The sequence below is a fragment of the Amphiura filiformis genome, chromosome 20 (assembly GCF_039555335.1).
Source record: "Amphiura filiformis chromosome 20, Afil_fr2py, whole genome shotgun sequence".
Classification (NCBI taxonomy): Eukaryota; Metazoa; Echinodermata; class Ophiuroidea; order Amphilepidida; family Amphiuridae; genus Amphiura; species Amphiura filiformis.
In genome coordinates, this window is record NC_092647.1 from 42,795,213 (window position 1) to 42,816,900 (window position 21,688).

The window sequence follows — 21,688 nt, forward strand, 5'->3', positions numbered from 1 at the left end:
ATATGAATGATGTACGCATACAAATGAATAAAAATCAGCCTAAAATTTCAATAAGATTAAAATTTAAAATGAGCAGATATTGGCATTTAATCATGCATAAATTTGCATAAGTGTGCATAAATTAACATAATTATGGGTCTAGAAATCTATAGGAATGGTGTACGCATACAAAATTATTCCAAATCAGCCTAAAATTTCAATTAAATTAACCATTAAAATGAGCAGAAATTATCATAAGCAAGCATAAATTTGCATAATTGTGCAGAAATTTACATAATTATGGGGATAGAAATCTGTATATGGTGTACGCATACAAATGAATAAAAATCAGCCTAAAATTTCAATAAGATTAAAATAGAAAATGAGCAGATATTGGCATAATCATGCATAAATTTGCAAAAGTGTGCATAAATTAACATAATTATGGGTCTAGAAATCTATAGGAATGGTGTACGCATACAAAATTATTCCAAATCAGCCTAAAATTTCAATTAAATTAACCATTAAAATGAGCAGAAATTATCATAATCAAGCATAAATTTGCATAATTGTGGAGAAATTTACATAATTATGGGGGAAATATAGAAATCTGTATATGAATGATGTACGCATACAAATGAATAAAAATCAGCCTAAAATTTCAATAAGATTAAAATTTAAAATGAGCAGATATTGGCATTTAATCATGCATAAATTTGCATAAGTGTGCATAAATTAACATAAATTATGGGTCTAGAAATCTATAGGAATGGTGTACGCATACAAAATTATTCCAAATCAGCCTAAAATTTCAATTAAATTAACCATTAAAATGAGCAGAAATTATCATAATCATGCATAAATTTGCATAATTGTGCATAACTTTACATAATTATGGGGATAGAAATCTGTATATGAATGATGTACGCATACAAATGAATAAAAATCAGCCCAAAATTTCAATAAGATTAAAATTTAAAATGAGCAGATATTGGCATAATCATGCATAAATTTGCATAAGTGTGCATAAATTAACATAATTATGGGTCTAGAAATCTATAGGAATGGTGTACGCATACAAAATTATTCCAAATCAGCCTAAAATTTCAATTAAATTAACCATTAAAATGAGCAGAAATTATCATAATCAAGCATAAATTTGCATAATTGTGGAGATATTTACATAATTATGGGGATAGAAATATAGAAATCTGTATATGAATGATGTACGCATATAAATGAATAAAAATCAGCCTAAAATTTCAATAAGATTAAAATTTAAAATGAGCAGATATTGGCATTTAATCATGCATAAATTTGCATAAGTGTGCATAACATAATTATGGGTCTAGAAATCTATAGGAATGGTGTACGCATACAAAATTATTCCAAATCAGCCTAAAATTTCAATTAAATTAACCATTAAAATGAGCAGAAATTATCATAATCAAGCATAAATTTGCATAATTGTGCAGAAATTTACATAATTATGGGGATAGAAATCTGTATATGGTGTACGCATACAAATGAATAAAAATCAGCCTAAAATTTCAATAAGATTAAAATAGAAAATGAGCAGATATTGGCATAATCATGCATAAATTTGCATAAGTGTGCATAAATTAACATAATTATGGGTCTAGAAATCTATAGGAATGGTGTACGCATACAAAATTAGTCCAAATCAGCCTAAAATTTCAATTAAATTAACCATTAAAATGAGCAGAAATTATCATAATCAAGCATAAATTTGCATAATTGTGAGAAATTTACATAATTATGGGGATAGAAATATAGAAATCTGTATATGAATGATGTACGCATAAAAATGAATAAAAATCAGCCTAAAATTTCAATAAGATTAAAATTTAAAATGAGCAGATATTGGCATTTAATCATGCATAAATTTGCATAAGTGTGCATAAATTACATAATTATGGGTCTAGAAATCTATAGGAATGGTGTACGCATACAAAATTATTCCAAATCAGCCTAAAATTTCAATTAAATTAACCATTAAAATGAGCAGAAATTATCATAATCATGCATAAATTTGCATAATTGTGCATAAATTTACATAATTATGGGGATAGAAATCTGTATATGAATGATGTACGCATACAAATGAATAAAAATCAGCCCAAAATTTCAATAAGATTAAAATTTAAAATGAGCAGATATTGGCATAATCATGCATAAATTTGCATAAGTGTGCATAAATTAACATAATTATGGGTCTAGAAATCTATAGGAATGGTGTACGCATACAAAATTATTCCAAATCAGCCTAAAATTTCAATTAAATTAACCATTAAAATGAGCAGAAATTATCATAATCAAGCATAAATTTGCATAATTGTGGAGAAATTTACATAATTATGGGGATAGAAATATAGAAATCTGTATATGAATGATGTACGCATATAAATGAATAAAAATCAGCCTAAAATTTCAATAAGATTAAAATTTAAAATGAGCAGATATATTAATCATTGCATAAATTTGCATAAATTTGCATAAATTGCATAAATTATGGGTCTAGAAATCTATAGGAATGGTGTACGCATACAAAATTATTCCAAATCAGCCTAAAATTTCAATTAAATTAACCATTAAAATGAGCAGAAATTATCATAATCATGCATAAATTTGCATAATTGAGCATAACTTTACATAATTATGGGGATAGAAATCTGTATATGAATGATGTACGCATACAAATGAATAAAAATCAGCCTAAAATTTCAATAAGATTAAAATTAAAATGAGCAGATATTGGCATAATCAGCATAAATTTGCATAAGTGTGCATAAATTAACATAATTATGGGTCTAGAAATATATAGGAATGGTGTACGCATACAAAATTATTCCAAATCAGCCTAAAATTTCAATTAAATTAACCATTAAAATGAGCAGAAATTATCATAATCAAGCATAAATTTGCATAATTGTGGAGAAATTTACATAATTATGGATAGAAATATAGAAATCTGTATATGAATGATGTACGCATACAAATGAATAAAAATCAGCCTAAAATTTCAATAAGATTAAAATTTAAAATGAGCAGATATTGGCATTTAATCATGCATAAATTTGCATAAGTGTGCATGCATAAATTATGGGTCTAGAAATCTATAGGAATGGTGTACGCATACAAAATTATTCCAAATCAGCCTAAAATTTCAATTAAATTAACCATTAAAATGAGCAGAAATTATCATAATCATGCATAAATTTGCATAATTGTGCATAACTTTACATAATTATGGGGATAGAAATCTGTATATGAATGATATACGCATACAAATGAATAAAAATCAGCCCAAAATTTCAATAAGATTAAAATTTAAAATGAGCAGATATTGGCATAATCAAGCATAAATTTGCATAAGTGTGCATAAATTAACATAATTATGGGTCTAGAAATATATAGGAATGGTGTACGCATACAAAATTATTCCAAATCAGCCTAAAATTTCAATTAAATTAACCATTAAAATGAGCAGAAATTATCATAATCAAGCATAAATTTGCATAATTGTGGAGAAATTTACATAATTATGGGGATAGAAATATAGAAATCTGTATATGAATGATGTACGCATACAAATGAATAAAAATCAGCCTAAAATTTCAATAAGATTAAAATTTAAAATGAGCAGATATTGGCATTTAATCATGCATAAATTTGCATAAGTGTGCATAAAGTATGGGTCTAGAAATCTATAGGAATGGTGTACGCATACAAAATTATTCCAAATCAGCCTAAAATTTCAATTAAATTAACCATTAAAATGAGCAGAAATTATCATAATCATGCATAAATTTGCATAATTGTGCATAACTTTACATAATTATGGGGATAGAAATCTGTATATGAATGATGTACGCATACAAATGAATAAAAATCAGCCTAAAATTTCAATAAGATTAAAATTTAAAATGAGCAGATATTGGCATAATCAAGCATAAATGCATAAGTGTGCATAAATTAACATAATTATGGGTCTAGAAATATATAGGAATGGTGTTCGCATACAAAATTATTCCAAATCAGCCTAAAATTTCAATTAAATTAACCATTAAAATGAGCAGAAATTATCATAATCAAGCATAAATTTGCATAATTGTGGAGAAATTTACATAATTATGGGGATAGAAATATAGAAATCTGTATATGAATGATGTACGCATACAAATGAATAAAAATCAGCCTAAAATTTCAATAAGATTAAAATTTAAAATGAGCAGATATTGGCATTTAATCATGCATAAATTTGCATAAGTGTGCATAAATTATGGGTCTAGAAATCTATAGGAATGGTGTACGCATACAAAATTATTCCAAATCAGCCTAAAATTTCAATTAAATTAACCATTAAAATGAGCAGAAATTATCATAATCAGCATAAATTTGCATAATTGTGCAGAAATTTACATAATTATGGGGATAGAAATCTGTATATGGCGTACGCATACAAATGAATAAAAATCAGCTTAAAATTTCAATAAGATTAAAATAGAAAATGAGCAGATATTGGCATAATCATGCATAAATTTGCATAAGTGTGCATAAATTAACATAATTATGGGTCTAGAAATCTATAGGAATGGTGTACGCATACAAAATTATTCCAAATCAGCCTAAAATTTCAATTAAATTAACCATTAAAATGAGCAGAAATTATCATAATCAAGCATAAATTTGCATAATTGTGGAGAAATTTACATAATTATGGGGATAGAAATATAGAAATCTGTATATGAATGATGTACGCATATAAATGAATAAAAATTAGCCTAAAATTTCAATAAGATTAAAATTTAAAATGAGCAGATATTGGCATTTAATCATGCATAAATTTGCATAAGTGTGCATAAATTAAATGAGTCTAAAAATCTATAGGAATGGTGTACGCATACAAAATTATTCCAAATCAGCCTAAAATTTCAATTAAATTAACCACCATGAGCAGAAATTATCATAATCATGCATAAATTTGCATAATTGTGCATAACTTTACATAATTATGGGGATAGAAATCTGTATATGAATGATGTACGCATACAAATGAATAAAAATCAGCCTAAAATTTCAATAAGATTAAAATTTAAAATGAGCAGATATTGGCATAATCAAGCATAAATTTGCATAAGTGTGCATAAATTAACATAATTATGGGTCTAGAAATCTATAGGAATGGTGTACGCATACAAAATTATTCCAAATCAGCCTAAAATTTCAATTAAATTAACCATTAAAATGAGCAGAAATTATCATAATCAAGCATAAATTTGCATAATTGTGGAGAAATTTACATAATTATGGGGATAGAAATATAGAAATCTGTATATGAATGATGTACGCATATAAATGAATAAAAATCAGCCTAAAATTTCAATAAGATTAAAATTTAAAAAATGAGCAGATATTGGCATTTAATCATGCATAAATTTGCATAAGTGTGCATAAAGTATAGGTCTAGAAATCTATAGGAATGGTGTACGCATACAAAATTATTCCAAATCAGCCTAAAATTTCAATTAAATTAACCATTAAAATGAGCAGAAATTATCATAATCATGCATAAATTTGCATAATTGTGCATTTACATAATTATGGGGATAGAAATCTGTATATGAATGATGTACGCATACAAATGAATAAAAATCAGCCCAAAATTTCAATAAGATTAAAATTTAAAATGAGCAGATATTGGCATAATCAAGCATAAATTTGCATAAGTGTGCATAAATTAACATAATTATGGGTCTAGAAATATATAGGAATGGTGTTCGCATACAAAATTATTCCAAATCAGCCTAAAATTTCAATTAAATTAACCATTAAAATGAGCAGAAATTATCATAATCAAGCATAAATTTGCATAATTGTGGAGAAATTTACATAATTATGGGGATAGAAATATAGAAATCTGTATATGAATGATGTACGCATACAAATGAATAAAAATCAGCCTAAAATTTCAATAAGATTAAAATTTAAAATGAGCAGATATTGGCATTTAATCATGCATAAATTTGCATAAGTGTGCATAAATTATGGGTCTAGAAATCTATAGGAATGGTGTACGCATACAAAATTATTCCAAATCAGCCTAAAATTTCAATTAAATTAACCATTAAAATGAGCAGAAATTATCATAATCATGCATAAATTTGCATAATTGTGCATAAATTTACATAATTATGGGGATAGAAAATGTATATGAATGATGTACGCATACAAATGAATAAAAATCAGCCCGATTGGATTAAAATTAAAATGAGCAGATATTGGCATAATCATGCATAAATTTGCATAAGTGTGCATAAATTAACATAATTATGGGTCTAGAAATATATAGGAATGGTGTTCGCATACAAAATTATTCCAAATCAGCCTAAAATTTCAATTAAATTAACCATTAAAATGAGCAGAAATTATCATAATCAAGCATAAATTTGCATAATTGTGGAGAAATTTACATAATTATGGGGATAGAAATATAGAAATCTGTATATGAATGATGTACGCATACAAATGAATAAAAATCAGCCTAAAATTTCAATAAGATTAAAATTTAAAATGAGCAGATATTGGCATTTAATCATGCATAAATTTGCATAAGTGTGCATAAATTAACATAATTATGGGTCTAGAAATCTATAGGAATGGTGTACGCATACAAAATTATTCCAAATCAGCCTAAAATTTCAATTAAATTAACCATTAAAATGAGCAGAAATTATCATAATCATGCATAAATTTGCATAATTGTGCATAACTTTACATAATTATGGGGATAGAAATCTGTATATGAATGATGTACGCATACAAATGAATAAAAATCAGCCTAAAATTTCAATAAGATTAAAATTTAAAATGAGCAGATATTGGCATAATCAAGCATAAATTTGCATAAGTGTGCATAAATTAACATAATTATGGGTCTAGAAATCTATAGGAATGGTGTACGCATACAAAATTATTCCAAATCAGCCTAAAATTTCAATTAAATTAACCATTAAAATGAGCAGAAATTATCATAATCAAGCATAAATTTGCATAATTGTGGAGAAATTTACATAATTATGGGGATAGAAATATAGAAATCTGTATATGAATGATGTACGCATACAAATGAATAAAAATCAGCCTAAAATTTCAATAAGATTAAAATTTAAAATGAGCAGATATTGGCATTTAATCATGCATAAATTTGCATAAGTGTGCATAAATTAACATAATTATGGGTCTAGAAATCTATAGGAATGGTGTACGCATACAAAATTATTCCAAATCAGCCTAAAATTTCAATTAAATTAACCATTAAAATGAGCAGAAATTATCATAATCAAGCATAAATTTGCATAATTGTGCAGAAATTTACATAATTATGGGGATAGAAATCTGTATATGGTGTACGCATACAAATGAATAAAAATCAGCCTAAAATTTCAATAAGATTAAAATAGAAAATGAGCAGATATTGGCATAATCATGCATAAATTTGCATAAGTGTGCATAAATTAACATAATTATGGGTCTAGAAATCTATAGGAATGGTGTACGCATACAAAATTATTCCAAATCAGCCTAAAATTTCAATTAAATTAACCATTAAAATGAGCAGAAATTATCATAATCAAGCATAAATTTGCATAATTGTGGAGAAATTTACATAATTATGGGGGAAATATAGAAATCTGTATATGAATGATGTACGCATATAAATGAATAAAAATCAGCCTAAAATTTCAATAAGATTAAAATTTAAAATGAGCAGATATTGGCATTTAATCATGCATAAATTTGCATAAGTGTGCATAAAGTATGGGTCTAGAAATCTATAGGAATGGTGTACGCATACAAAATTATTCCAAATCAGCCTAAAATTTCAATTAAATTAACCATTAAAATGAGCAGAAATTATCATAATCATGCATAAATTTGAATAATTGTGCATAACTTTACATAATTATGGGGATAGAAATCTGTATATGAATGATGTACGCATACAAATGAATAAAAATCAGCCCTAAAATTTCAATAAGATTAAAATTTAAAATGAGCAGATATTGGCATAATCAAGCATAAATTTGCATAAGTGTGCATAAATTAACATAATTATGGGTCTAGAAACACATATGCAATGTGTTCGCATACAAAATTATTCCAAATCAGCCTAAAATTTCAATTAAATTAACCATTAAAATGAGCAGAAATTATCATAATCAAGCATAAATTTGCATAATTGTGGAGAAATTTACATAATTATGGGGATAGAAATATAGAAATCTGTATATGAATGATGTACGCATACAAATGAATAAAAATCAGCCTAAAATTTCAATAAGATTAAAATTTAAAATGAGCAGATATTGGCATTTAATCATGCATAAATGCATAAATTATGGGTCTAGAAATCTATAGGAATGGTGTACGCATACAAAATTATTCCAAATCAGCCTAAAATTTCAATTAAATTAACCATTAAAATGAGCAGAAATTATCATAATCAAGCATAAATTTGCATAATTGTGCAGAAATTTACATAATTATGGGGATAGAAATCTGTATATGTGTACGCATACAAATGAATAAAAATCAGCCTAAAATTTCAATAAGATTAAAATAGAAAATGAGCAGATATTGGCATAATCATGCATAAATTTGCATAAGTGTGCATAAATTAACATAATTATGGGTCTAGAAATCTATAGGAATGGTGTACGCATACAAAATTAGTCCAAATCAGCCTAAAATTTCAAATAAATTAACCATTAAAATGAGCAGAAATTATCATAATCAAGCATAAATTTGCATAATTGTGGAGAAATTTACATAATTATGGGGATAGAAATATAGAAATCTGTATATGAATGATGTACGCATATAAATGAATAAAAATCAGCCTAAAATTTCAATAAGATTAAAATTTAAAATGAGCAGATATTGGCATTTAATCATGCATAAATTTGCATAAGTGTGCATAAATTATGGGTCTAGAAATCTATAGGAATGGTGTACGCATACAAAATTATTCCAAATCAGCCTAAAATTTCAATTAAATTAACCACTAAAATGAGCAGAAATTATCATAATCATGCATAAATTTGCATAATTGTGCATAACTTTACATAATTATGGGGATAGAAATCTGTATATGAATGATGTACGCATACAAATGAATAAAAATCAGCCCAAAATTTCAATAAGATTAAAATTTAAAATGAGCAGATATTGGCATAATCAAGCATAAATTTGCATAAGTGTGCATAAATTAACATAATTATGGGTCTAGAAATCTATAGGAATGGTGTACGCATACAAAATTATTCCAAATCAGCCTAAAATTTCAATTAAATTAACCATTAAAATGAGCAGAAATTATCATAATCAAGCATAAATTTGCATAATTGTGGAGAAATTTACATAATTATGGGGATAGATAGAAATCTGTATATGAATGATGTACGCATATAAATGAATAAAAATCAGCCTAAAATTTCAATAAGATTAAAATTTAAAATGAGCAGATATTGGCATTTAATCATGCATAAATTTGCATAAGTGTGCATAAATATAATTATGGGTCTAGAAATCTATAGGAATGGTGTACGCATACAAAATTATTCCAAATCAGCCTAAAATTTCAATTAAATTAACCATTAAAATGAGCAGAAATTATCATAATCATGCATAAATTTGCATAATTTTGCATAACTTTACATAATTATGGGGATAGAAATCTGTATATGAATGATGTACGCATACAAATGAATAAAAATCAGCCCAAAATTTCAATAAGATTAAAATTTAAAATGAGCAGATATTGGCATAATCAAGCATAAATTTGCATAAGTGTGCATAAATTAACATAATTATGGGTCTAGAAATCTATAGGAATGGTGTACGCATACAAAATTATTCCAAATCAGCCTAAAATTTCAATTAAATTAACCATTAAAATTAGCAGAAATTATCATAATCAAGCATAAATTTGCATAATTGTGGAGAAATTTACATAATTATGGGGATAGAAATATAGAAATCTGTATATGAATGATGTACGCATACAAATGAATAAAAATCAGCCTAAAATTTCAATAAGATTAAAATTTAAAATGAGCAGATATTGGCATTTAATCATGCATAAATTTGCATAAGTGTGCATAAATTGATATAATTATGGGTCTAGAAATCTATAGGAATGGTGTACGCATACAAAATTATTCCAAATCAGCCTAAAATTTCAATTAAATTAACCATTAAAATGAGCAGAAATTATCATAATCATGCATAAATTTGCATAACTTTACATAATTATGGGGATAGAAATCTGTATATGAATGATGTACGCATACAAATGAATAAAAATCAGCCCAAAATTTCAATAAGATTAAAATTTAAAATGAGCAGATATTGGCATAATCAAGCATAAATTTGCATAAGTGTGCATAAATTAACATAATTATGAGTCTAGAAATATATAGGAATGGTGTTCGCATACAAAATTATTCCAAATCAGCCTAAAATTTCAATTAAATTAACCATTAAAATGAGCAGAAATTATCATAATCATGCATAAATTTGCATAACTTTACATAATTATGGGGATAAAAATCTGTATATGAATGATGTACGCATACAAATGAATAAAAATCAGCCTAAAATTTCAATAAGATTAAAATTTAAAATGAGCAGATATTGGCATAATCAAGCATAAATTTGCATAAGTGTGCATAAATTAACATAATTATGAGTCTAGAAATATATAGGAATGGTGTTACGCATACAAAATTATTCCAAATCAGATTAAAATTTAAAATTTCAATTAAATTAACCATTTAAAATGAGCTAGAAATTATCATAATCAAGCATACAAAAATTTGCATAATTGTGAGAAATTTACATAATTATGGGGATAGAAATCTGTATGGGAATGATGAACGCATATAAATGAATAAAAATCAGCCTAAAAGGTCAATAAGATTAAAATTAAAATGAGCAGATATTGGCATTTAATCATGCATAAATTTGCATAAGTGTGCATAAATTATGGGTCTAGAAATCTATAGGAATGGTGTACGCATACAAAATTATTCCAAATCAGCCTAAAATTTCAATTAAATTGAAATTTACAAAATTATAGGGATAGAAATCTGTATATGAATGATGTACCCATACAAATGAATAAAAATCAGCCCAAAATTTCAATTAAGATTAAAATTTAAAATGAGCAGATATTGGCATAATCATGCATAAATTTGCATAAGTATGATTATGGGCCTAGAAATAAATATGCATATGCTGCATAATGTACATAATTATGGTGATAGAAATCTGTATGAATGATGCAGGCATGCAAATTATTAAAAATCAGCTTAAAATTTCAATTAAAAATGAGCAGAAATATAACAATCATGCATAAATTTAAATAATTATGCCAACTGGGCCTAGAAATCTGCATTATTTTGTAATTTTACAAACACTGAAATGGGATATTTATCCACATTTAATGCATATTATTCCTAATTGGAGGCGACACATAAGAATCACAATAGGATATTATGCCAAGTTAATGAATATTTTATTACATAAAATAAGAGTAAACATTTATAAACACAAACAATATTTGAAATATTTACATACAATTAATATGGATATGTTATGAAAACTTTTGTGAAGCTTTGTTTCCTATTTGGTATGTGCAGCAGGAAATGTGTGGAGAAACATGATTTCATGTAATGCAATTCTATTATAGCAGGTATATACAGTTGTGGAGCTTAAAAGTCATCATAAACATCTACCAAAGAGTAATTACCCCCCCCCCCCCCTTAAGGGATGGGGTATGAACGTTTGGACAGTATTTATTGAGGGACATTAGAGCACATCAGACATCGAATTGTATTCTGAATACGAAGAATGTCCTGGTATCAAATAATTTTGATTTTTTGAAATTCGTAACACATTTTATGGCAAATGATTTAAAAATTGATTTGATATTTAACAGTACTTAAACTTTATAAATCTGACTGATTTATTATGAAAATAATCGAAAATTTTGACCTTTCGTATTGAAGATATGGATTTTTTTTCCCAAAACACCCCCCCAAAAATGGGGTCTTTTTGGGAAAAAGACCCCAATCTTCAATATGAAAGGTCAAAATTGTTGGTTGGCTTTAATTCTCCCAGCTAAACTTTAAGAAATATCATTGATTTATAAAATTTACGAGGGCTGTTAAAGTGTATGTAGCGGGATGAAAAGCCGACTATCAATCGAAAATTTTGACCTTTCGTATTGAAGATATGGATTTTTTTTCCCAAAACACCCCCCCAAAAATGGGGTCTTTTTGGGCAGAAAAAGACCCCAATCTTTAATATGAAAGGTCAAAATTGTTGGTTGGTTTTCCTAAATCCCAGCTACATACACTTTAAGAATATATCATTAGATTTATAAAATTTACTCGAGGGTAATTTCATATATATCAAAAATGTAAAAATATCAAATTTTAATAATTTGTCGATTTAAAATTTGCCCTATTATATGTGGGAATTTACAAAAATGAAAATTATTTGATATCAGAAAGACACCTCTTGAATGCAATTCAGAAGTAAAGTTACAAGCATATGATCTGACGAAGAAAATTGCTCATGCCTATACTCTAATCGCTAAAACGCCGATTCAGATCCCTTAATGCATTTGAAGCAGATTTATTTATTTCTGTGAACTCATTATGACAACCTCATTTGAGAAATGGTACAAAAAAAAGCACTTGTACGGAGATGGTGATGGGTTCAATGCACGCCCATGCACCTTCGGGACTCCTGCATTAGCTGCATCAACATCTCAGTATGTATGCATTATTTTGTACAATTTCACTCCCAACAAGTGATACATGTTTATTGACCTATGAACAATGAACAATGAGCATTCTATTTAGCAATATTTCATTAGGGCTCATATTGAAATTCCCTTACACAGGAAGGTGTGTGCCATCCTGCAGCTTTCCTGTGCTAGCCTTCTTTTGTTAAAATCCTGGGCAGGGTGTATCACTGATGCATATAATCCATCCGTTTTATGACCGAGCTTTCCTGAGGCGCGCGCTTAGCGAGGGGAATCCTGCCTTCTTTCTGTGTGAAAACGTGGTAGGGTATTTCAATATGAGCCCTTAATTCGATGTTATAATGATGTCAGACGTTAATGACTGTGCATCATTTGTTTTTGCGGGTATTGTGAAAAATCTAACATTTTGCTTTTGGAACCGAAGAATATCCCGATGGGCACAGCCCGAAGGATATTCCAAGGTCCAAGCAAAATATTTCTATTTTTCACAATACCCTAAAAAATAACTGATGTAAAGTCATTCAAAACACTCACATCACTTTCAATTTATTTGATTTAAAAAACTACAATTTTAACTTTACCTTTAATTAAAAAAATGAATAGCTGACAGTGCTTAATTATGGAATGGACATGTACAAAATATAGTAGTTGTGAGCATGCAAATTGTGTGTTTGTTTTGTTTTGGCAAAAAAAAATACTGTCTTGAATAAAAAAATCCAAAAAATGTGAAATCTGGGTTGGTCAGGCCCATTGAACAGGGTTTATACTCTAAATTTCAAGGATTTAAAATAAATCCTAATGTCCGTAACTCTGTATGCACAAAATAAGTCTTACTTTAGACCTGAACTAACTATGGAGGTTAGACTTGGGGAAGGATCCCTTTAATCTTTTCTTTTCCTCCTTAAAGCAATATTTACATTTTCAAACCAAGTCCAAAATTAGCTTTTACTGTAGCCTTTTATTTTCAAGGGAAAATTGAATTTTACCAGCGCACATTTAAAAATAACTCTTCGGTCAGGTTGTGTAGCAGTTCTTGGCTAATTCATCATAATCACTAATAATTCCATCGTAATATAGCTGAATCAGCATTTATTCAAAAAAGATTTTGCAAAATACAGCATAGAATCTTGATTTTTGGGTAGCATTGGTTTAATAAAGTACAATTTAATCGTAAAAGCAAACTGCTTCCTCAGCGTTATAATATGGCTTTAACTTCTAACCAAGTCCAAAAATTAAACTGTAGCCATTTTATATTAAACTGCATGTATTTGCCCTTAACAAGAAATAATATGGAATAAGGTATGTAAATACCAAAAAGTTAATTCTCCAGAGAACAATAATATGGAATAAGGTATGTAAGTACCAAAAAGTTCCTTCTCTGCAGAACTAACCTCCATAATTAGACCAGGTCTTAAGGTAGACCAGGTCTAAGTTATTTTGTGCATACTGACCTAAGGGATTGTGATTAGGGACCAATCATGTATTAGATTTAAATATCCCTAAATATGTGGGTACTGAATTGTTACCCTACATTTACAGCACAGTAGAAACGACTTGATTAAGGCAAGAGGATTAAAATGCGGGTGACGGTGAAAGCGAGGAAATGCAAGGTGCTCAATATAAACACGCTAAATGAAACAGATTATAACTATATGCTTTCTAAACCTTTCACATATTATGGTGATAATCTCAAAAATCTACTAAAGGCCAAAAATGGTTTGTCTCAAAGCTCACAAGTTGTTTGAAAACAAATGCAAAATGTGATTTCTTTTTTCTTTTTATTATTACTATTGCCGACTCGATATTTTGAGAAAAATAGTCCGATTTTCGCCAAATTTTCCGGAATAAACTAAATTTTTTTGTTTTTCAAATCTCTGGGTATTAATATTGAGACAAACCTTTTTCTTAACAACTTTTGTTAGAACCATATTTATTTCTAAAATAACCACATTAAAACAGTCCACCCTTGAAGAATTTTGTCAGTTGCAACATGATATCACATATGTTTAAAAAGAAATCGGAATAGCTGAGAAATTAAAGCGTGAATGACATTTGGGTTGATTAAAAAAGTTGCGAGCATCATTGAAACAACAAAAAAGGATATGTTTTGAAATGCAAAATGCTCCTTCAAAATGGAAAGATCAGCTATATTAACACTCAATCAGTTGATTCAATTTGAAATGTCAAACTTAATCAAAGGATGCAATGTTTTGGCTGCCACCACTAGCAAGTTCAGAAAATCAAGTAAAAACTCTCTTTATTGACTGTGGATTCATCAAAAATAAATTATTGGTGGTCGGTTTTATTTTACACATGGTCCAATTCACAATGTCAAACATTGCATCAAAGTTAGGAACATTTTAATTTCACAAAGCATGCAGAATGTATTCTACAGTATGTCAGACCTGCTGGATTGTTTGAAAATTGAATTGACCAAAGTGCAACTTTCAAAACTGCATCTTTTCTTACATGAGCCATTGTGACCAAACAATGTGTGGACATAAATGCTTATGATAATTAATAATTTGTTAATTTGGTAAAACAATTATGAGGGAACTGGTGAACCCTTTATTTCAAAATCTTTCATTTTCATGAACATCAACTATAATCATCATCAATTACACTCAACTTGGCATCCCAGCCAATGACAACTCTCTTGGCAGTTAGGTCAGAGGTCAAAATGCTTTTGTCATCTGCTTTGATCAATCAATCAAAACTTGACTTGACTTGATTTGCTTCTTTTGGGTAGTCTCGTTAGATGTTCAAACCACTTTGGTCTCTTGCTTTGTTTATTTCACTCCATTTGCTGCCATGGCCAGTCTCTTTCTCCTCTTTATATCATCTGATGTGTCCAGATAAGTGCCTAAATATTTGCATTTTTCCCATGCAGTCTTACCATTCCTTTTTATTTTGTGTTGTTCAATCTTGTGCACTGCACTGACTCAGACAACTCGTACAATGACTAACTTTTCACTTTCCACTTTTTGCAATGATGAAGGTCAGGTGAAGGCACCTTATGCATGATAGAAAAAACACGAGAAGTTTGTAGAAAATTGCCAACTACAATGTAGATCACCCTATACGTCAGGCATCTCTGAAAAAAAAACCCACATTTTAAAAGCTTAGTCAAATTTTTATTAAAAAAGTCAGATCCTGTTCATATTTGTATAAGGATTAATAATCAAGACCATATATTTTCTGTTTCTAGCTTTTTCTAATGTATTTCTTTAAGAATCTTGCCACTTTTTCATTTTTAAAATTCTTGTTTGCTTGGAAGGTATCAAGAGATTCCAATTTACAAGTGTGCACTCTGCAGACATCAACAATTTGTATTTTGTATCATATATCAGAAATTTGGATCCTTGTACTAGTTGCTATAATAACTGTTTTGTTTCCATTTTAAAACTATTTTGACTTTGCCAAACAGCTAATTAACATGGTATCATTTGCAGTATTTTTTGCTATCTACTGCTGATAGCAATGACAAATTACACATCACTGCATTTTTTCACTTTATTTACAAATGTTTTTCTTATGTATTGAATAATACAAAGAAATTTTAAAATATTGCTTGGACCGGACTTGAAAAACAACTGCATGATTCTTGTGGGTTTTGTTTTTCATTTATTGAATTTGAAGGGACTGGGGAAGACATTGTGTTTCTCTTTAATTTATAAATTATCACTTGCCTCATTAACTGATTTGTTGGATATTTCAACAAATTAAAAATGTATCAAAGTACAGTGTTCTGATTTTAGTTTGGATGGAATGATTTAGAATTTATATATTTTACTCCATCAGCGCTAAACTGAATATATTATGCAAGTTTATGCATGTAGGCCTACTATGTATTAGGTATGGTTTGCATATTAGTCACTTGGAAAGCAACCTTTAACCAAATCCACACCACCAGGGTCTTAGCTAGCCACCAGTCTGGCCGTCATTTTAGATGGGGAGTTTGCTCCTGGGACGGGCAAAATTAATGCCTTTGACAGATGCTATATTATAAATTGTATGTTTTGAGAAGCTAATTGACCTTTTTAGTAGACCCAATTTGTATAACAATGCCATATCAACAGATATTTGAACTTTTTGAACCCCCAATGGGCTATAGATGTCTGGTAAATGTTTTAAAGGTCAAATTAGGACAGGCAATTTTATTCAAATGACGGGCAACCCTCAATTTCTAGCTCAATTTCAATGCACACCACCCCTGTGTTAGATTTTGCAAATATCTTCCACAGGGGATATGAATTTCAAATGGAATGAACACAATTGGCAGCAGCTCCATTTGGATTTCATACACCCTCTGAGAAAGATTTAACCTGAATCTTCCACTGGAGGATGAGTTTCAAATAGATCTGCTAATGTACATGCTTCTGGGGAAGATATTTCCAAAATCTTCCACAGGGGTAGTGTGGATATTGAATGGAATATATGGCCTAATACATAGATAATGCCTTGATTAACTTTGACACGAAAAATAGGAAAGAATCTTGTAGATTCTAAACCTAAAAAGCTCTAAAAAGCCTGAATTGAAAAAGTTGCTAAGATTATCTCACCAGGAATTCCACAGATCATTCAAACAAATGATCAAGGTTAATGGATACCGCCTAACAGAAAGATGCCAATGTTGAGGTTGGTAAAGTTCTTCGACCCAGAACCTATGAAATTTCTCAGGTAGAAAGAATTCTGCAAGGCAAAAAAATACAAAGCTTGTCAGTAGCCATAGAAGAAGTACATTTAATACATGCACAAATGCTATACAAGACAGGCTGATGATTCCGATACATGGTGTTGTTGCCACTGAGTATTGTAAATATGTAAACATTTCAAAGTTTGATAGCGGTGCATACAGGCTTTCTCCTTATTTCTCCATGGATGCTATATATGTGCAAAACTCGCTATTCATTGACAATAAAGAAAGCAAGAGTCTATTATAACCAAGGTCCAATGATTTTTGTGCCGCACTGCAAAATTTTCCTTCTCCGTGGCAATTTTATTTCACTAATTGCCGCACAATTCTGTATGAAATGTAAATGAAACCGGTCCTTATTTTGAATCATCACAGTCATGATGAGGGCGAGTTAGCGCAGCGGTAATTCCCTCGCTTTGCACCACTGAGGTCCCGGGTTCAAGCCCCGGCACGGCCCAAGGACTCATGTGCATTTGGTTTATCCCGATTCCATGCTCGCTCTCGCAGGTTTTCTCCGGGATATCCGGTTTCCTCCTGTATCGCAAAAATCGGTGATTAGTTGTTTGGTTATCAAAACTTCCTTCACCCAATGGAATTTGGGAGCTGCACAGATAATTGGTGGATGTTACAATCTAAATGCGGATAGGTGTGCGCCGTTCAGCAGCAACCTACAATCTACGAAAAAAAGTCCTTGGAACGCTTGGTACACTCTGTCGAAATTCCGTGCAGAATTTCATATGATCATGGAAATGACGTATATTTTGCCTGGGAACAAGCATGACATCTACAACAATGATTTACCCTTCCCCTCTCCCCATCAATCAATGTTGGAATACATTGGGAAAATGCTGAAGACTTTGGTATTTCTCAACATTGGACGGCGGAGAGTTTGTGACAGTTTTCCGTTATTTACACGCAAGCGTTCCAAGACTTTTTTCGTTGATTGTCTCTACCGAATGCAAAATATTTCATCTAAATTTCGTTTTTGTGTCATAACTCAAAAACGGAATGTCGTATGAGCTTCATATTACACACGATTTGAGAGTGGATTATATGCTTTGGAATCATAACAAAATTGTTGATAAAGAAATTGGTTTATTTAGGGAGTGGTCACTGAAACCATCCCCCATGCTAAACTACACACGTTTCGTAATAATAGCTAATATCCCTTTGAATCATAATAAAATTGTTGATAAAGAAGTTGGATTATTTAGGGAATGGTCACTGAAAACACCCCCTATGCTAAATTAGACACTTTTCGTAATTATGACTCTCTACTGTATGATACTGAGTCAAATCTCGTTTTTGTCTCATAATTCAAAAACACTTACAAATATAATTTTAAAAAAATATTACGATGTTTTGCAGCATGTTTTCCAAAATGTTTTTGAATTTTATTAAAGCGTTCTGTACCCTTTATAATATAACCCAACATGTAAATGTTTTCTGTAAAATTGGCGTTTTCTGAGTATAGGCCTATCCGAACGAACCAGAAAGATTATGATGTAACACTTTAAAACAACTCATTTCTGAATATTATTTATAATAAAATACGCTTTTGCGGTGAGAGAAAAAAAAAAGAAAACAACAATTGAATACAATTAAAGAAAAAAATCGACCACCACGGGGACTCGAACCATTCGCATCAATCAATAGTCAAAAGATTACGAGTCGAAGGACTAAGCCGTTGCGCCACGCTGGTATTTTACAATCGAAGTAACCAGTTTTGGTCTTTTATAGTAGTCAGGTATCGGGGAAAGTGTAAACCTGTATAGTGGAAATGGCAAAGTGCATCAGTTTACCATAATGACAAAATGGTCCAAAATCGACCTTTTATGGTTTTTAGGCCGCATCTCATGAAGCGTGCCGTTCGTTTACATTGGCTATACCAATTGAGAATGTTTGAATACAAAATGAATGACACATTGATCGCATTTATGAAATTTGTTAACAGTTTGCCATTTTGAATTGAAATAAATATCTATACGTATTAAATTAATATCAATGCAGGGCAAACTGCTCAGTATGCACGTTGTTCAATGGAGCAGTGTTTACCAAACAGATTACCATTATGGGTTTCCACTTTACACCCTTTGACTATTCGTGTTTTAATTGCGTGAATCATTGCTAAATTATGGATTCATTATTTTCTATGCTTCTTTTGTCCTTCTTTGTATTAAACATAAATAAATAAATAAATAAATAAATAAATAAATAAATAAATAAATAAATAAATAAATAAATAAATAAATAAATAAATAAATAAATAAATAAATAAATAAATAAAAAAAAAGAAAGGAAAGAAAGATCAATTAATGAATCAATGAAAGAATGAACGAAAGACATTTTAAATAAATAAAAACATGAACGTGGAAAAAAGTTGAAGTGACCGCTTATAGGTTCAAATTTCTGTCTCATTTATTATTTGCGATGGTGAACGCGGTGAAATTTTTTGTTTATTATAAATACATGAAGTATACATTTTTGCTTTATTTTTCTGTCTTTCTTTCTCTATGTTTAATTAATTAATTTAATAATTTCTTTTTTCTTTCCCAAAAGCTCCCAAATGAAATACTTTCCGATTTAAATATGATCTTATAATAGTCCTCCCTACCCCACATACATCCCACGCCCTACACCATGTATGCACCCCCCCACATACACACACCATGTATACACAAAATTGTGAAGCACAAATCTGCTGAAGATAGTTGTTACATTAAAAACAAGTTAATGCTATCTACTGAAGATAGTCGTAGTTTATTATTTACTTCCTTACAAATCGTAACATTATTAAATATTAGTTTTAGTATTAAATTAAAACTCATTTTTCTTTTTTCTAACGCTCATGCACCTATCTGACAAGTGCTATGAAGGTGAACTTTAATATTAATTTAAAAAAAATTACACAACTCGAATCATGCAGCTTAGAGCCGTAATTACGAGATATGTGTTTGATACGATTTCTCGGTTTTGAGATATAGCATAAAAATGTCATTAAATGCGAGTAAGTTAGGGTATGGGGTGTTTCAGTGCCCATTCCATGAACCAACCGATTTCTTTATCAACAATTGTATTATGATTCCTATAAAGTACATGGTCTACTTCCAAATCCTGTGCAATATGAAGCTCATACAACATTTTGTTTTTGAGTTATGGACTAAAAACGACATTTTAGAGCAGTTTAGGGCTATAATTGCAAAATGTGTGTATTTTAGCATAGGGGGTGATTGCAGTGACCACTTCCTAAAGAAACCAATTTCTTTATCAACAATTTTTTTGTTATGTTTCCTTAAAAAGCATATAACCCACTCTCTAAAAACCAATTTCTGTGCAATTTTGTTATGATTCCAAAGCATATACAAGCTCATCGACATTCCGTTTTTGAGTTATGAGACAAAAAACGAAATTTAGATGAAATATTTTGCATTCGGCAGAGACAATCTACGAAAAAAGTCCTTGGAACGCTTGGTACACTCTGTCGAAATTCTATGCAGAATTTCATATGATCATGGAAATGACGTATATTTTGCGTCCCCATCAATCAATGTTAGAATACATTGGGAAACTGCTGAAGACTTTGATATTTCTCAACATTGGACGGCGGAGAGGGGGTGACAGTTTTCCGTTATTTACACGCAAGCGTTCCAAGACTTTTTTCGTTGATTGTAGTTGATGCGATCTGATTGTGATGATTCACCATTGCAGCGAAATTACAGCGCTTTGAATCCTCTAAGATCTGGAGAAAGGCGCTTTATAAATCCAAAATTTATTTATTTATTTATTTATTATACCAATCATTTGCTAATCTGTCTCGTACAAGCGCTTTTGTCAAAACAAACCTCTATACTCACTGACTGGTTCAAGCATGTAATCATGAACACAATGCCACACATATGATCAACAAACCTCTACACTCACTGACTGGTTCAAGCGTGTAATCATGAACCATGATCAGCGGTAGACTTCACTTTGTTGAAAGTGAAAGCATGCAATGGGCTATTCCGTTTAAAATCCATACCTCCTGTGAAAGATTTTGGAAATATCTTCCACTTGACTTACTTACTTGACTTATTTCAAGTGGTGTCCTCAAACTTTCTGTTCTCCATTGCTGTCCTGAAGTCTGCTAGCTGCTTCCAATCGAGTGTCATACA

General features: G+C 29.7%; 1 long non-coding RNA gene across 2 annotated transcripts; it reads right to left on the reverse strand.

The window, feature by feature from the left end:
- Positions 1–15,808: 15,808 nt before the first annotated feature.
- On the reverse strand, positions 15,809–21,685 carry LOC140141753 (uncharacterized). Of its 2 annotated transcripts, none has more exons than XR_011857442.1 (3): positions 21,601–21,685; positions 17,401–17,530; positions 15,809–15,932 (listed from the first exon to the last, which is right to left on the reverse strand). It is a non-coding gene; the product is annotated as an uncharacterized lncRNA (long non-coding RNA). The 2 variants fall into 2 exon arrangements; XR_011857443.1 differs by having other exon boundaries at positions 21,597–21,685.
- Positions 21,686–21,688: the final 3 nt, after the last annotated feature.